Here is a 2558-nt window from a genome sequence, read left to right on the forward strand (position 1 = left end):
AGAGCAGAGCTCAAGAGATCCCAGCGCATCCCTCTCGCCGCATCACTGGTAATGAGCCAGTGGAGGCTGAGCAAGTGCACTAAAGCAATATTATATTAACAGGAATTTTTTTTTTTTTCAAGCATTCAAATAGTTATTAAAATCAACCCATAAAGGGTCAGGGGTTCAGTACTTTGTAAAAAAGTACTGTTACTAGACCAACGGTTGTGCAAGAAGGTAATTTTCTCAGAATGACACTCGACCGCCCAATTTTTACTCAATTAAGGGTATCCAATTTATGAGGCTGGGTGGACCCCAGGAGAGCTCCAGAACCCGCAGGGTTGATTCACGGCTAAAGTGTAACAGAAAACAATTTTCTGTCCAGCCGGATTGGAACCTGGGTCCTTGGAGTTAGTAGCACCGCGCCTTACTACGCTGCCACCGCTCTCCTCTTCAAGTATAGATAATATTATTGATCGTACTTCTACTTATTTAACTATCAACTTTGTGTACATAGTAGGGGGTGACAAAATTTCAAAATAAATAATGGTAATATCTTATCGAAATTTGAACTATTTCATTTCATGACTTTTTTATTTGTAACCTGTATAATAAACGACAAAGTTCTTTAGAATTACTGTCTACTGTGTCATTTTAGTCTTTTGAAATTGAAATATCTAAATAAGAAAGCGGCAAAATGTCCCTCTGCCCTGGTCTGCTGACACCCACGCTAAGCCAGGTGCCACCTCTTTTTAGTTTGTTTATGCTGTGGTTTAAACATGGAATGGGAACGATGCGCAGGTAGGGGGGCAAATAGGCACTTTAATCGGGCGAGAGAATTTATGGGGCAGCAAATTTCAAGCGATATTTCATCTTGAGATTGTAGCGAGAGGAACAAAGAGGTTCTGTTGAGGTAGCCTCAAGCAGATAAGAGAAAACCGCTTCTCGGTCACAGCCGTATGCACTAGACCTATAAAGCAGGGTTTTGGAGTACCCCTAAAAGATCACAGAAGAACACTGATCCACAGCCTCTGCTTGAGACAGTTTCAGTTAATAGCCGATTCTGATTTCTAAATAGTTGTAATTTTTTGTTCACCCTTGACATAATCTCTCTCCTCTACCTGTTATCCCTTCGTAACCCTCCTGGCTTAAATACCTCCTTTGTCTCTGTCGGAATCATACCCGGCAGGACGAAGGCACCTTTCTGGATTACTCTGGAGGCTAGCTACCCTTCAGGTCTGCATTCCTCCCTCGTGTTACCAGAATAGTACCCAGTAGGACGAGATTACCATCCCCCGAGATATAACGGGTATCACCCGTAAGTCTCATCCTATCCTTGTCAACTATCTTACCTTATAAACTGAACGCGCATTGTCGAGGCCTTCTGGAGAAGCAGAATAATCAAGAAAATAACCCACTTCGACAAGATAAAGTAACGATATTTCTGTTTGCTCAATTTATAAAATAATAACTTTCATGGGTTCAAGAACTATCTTTTATAAGGAATGATTAAATTTTGAAATTGGAAGTTTCAAACACCATCGGCTGGCGATAGAGAGAGGTTTAAAAGATCTCACTATATTATTCACATTGTTTACTACATGAAAATACCTTTAGAGGTGCATCGCAGCCTTATAAATACTCCTAACCAACCCGGTTCCATTTTCACCTGGAGAAAATAGTTCCAGCAAGCGAAAAGTGATTAAAAATTATTTGAGGCGCACGATTATTTAACAAAGGTTAACTCCAATATGGTCTACCACAAACAACCTGTTTTTATAAACTATGATGAGATCACGGACATTTTTGCATGCAATAAAACTTGGGAAACAAAAACAATATCTTTTAATGAACGAAATCAGAATAAAGAAATGTTCGTGGAGAAAAATACTTTAATTTAATACTTCAAATATATTAGTTATTTTTGTTAGTTAAGGGTTCCTCGATATGACTGAATAATTTTTTTGGAAGTTTTATAAATTCTTAGTTATTTTTGTTATTTAAGGGTTCCTCGATATAACTGTATAATTTTTTTGGAAGTTTTCATAAATTCTATCATATTTTTTATAGCATAATCGTCATAACAAACAACGTTTATGAAGTATTTCTAGATAAAAAATGGCAGTTTTTCAATCATCTTAAAGTCTGACGAAATTCCTAGAAAGTAATAAAAAACGAAAAGTATGACTAATTAGTAAACTAAGCAACTCGTTATTTTTCATTACACGTATTTCTTAAAATTATTGTTCTTAAATTAATTTTGAAAAAATTTACACGTAATGTTTACTTAATTGTAGATTTATAATTTGAAAATGAATGCACAGATATCAGAAACGACCGTGTTAAAAATTTTTATCATAAAAAATTAAAAACGATTGTGTCGGGATTTATTAAAAATTTATAAAACTTTATACAATGAAAAACTAACTTACGTTTAACATTTGAAAAGTAATAAATAACTCCACTGGTGTATTTTATATTTGATACATATTTGGAAAGCCAACGCAAGAAAAAGTCACAAGAATATATAAACTATACATTTCTTTATTAAAAATGGGGGGTTATAATTTTTTATATAT

General features: G+C 35.2%; 1 protein-coding gene across 1 annotated transcript in view; it reads right to left on the bottom strand.

Moving 5' to 3' along the window:
* LOC106690373 (uncharacterized) overlaps positions 1-2558 on the bottom strand; it is a 22993-nt gene that overhangs the window by 15798 nt on the left and 4637 nt on the right. The gene's annotated exons all lie outside the window — the stretch shown is intronic.

This window comes from Halyomorpha halys, unplaced genomic scaffold (assembly GCF_000696795.3).
Source record: "Halyomorpha halys isolate HHAL.00 unplaced genomic scaffold, Hhal_1.1 Scaffold1688.1, whole genome shotgun sequence".
NCBI lineage: Eukaryota > Metazoa > Arthropoda > Insecta > Hemiptera > Pentatomidae > Halyomorpha > Halyomorpha halys.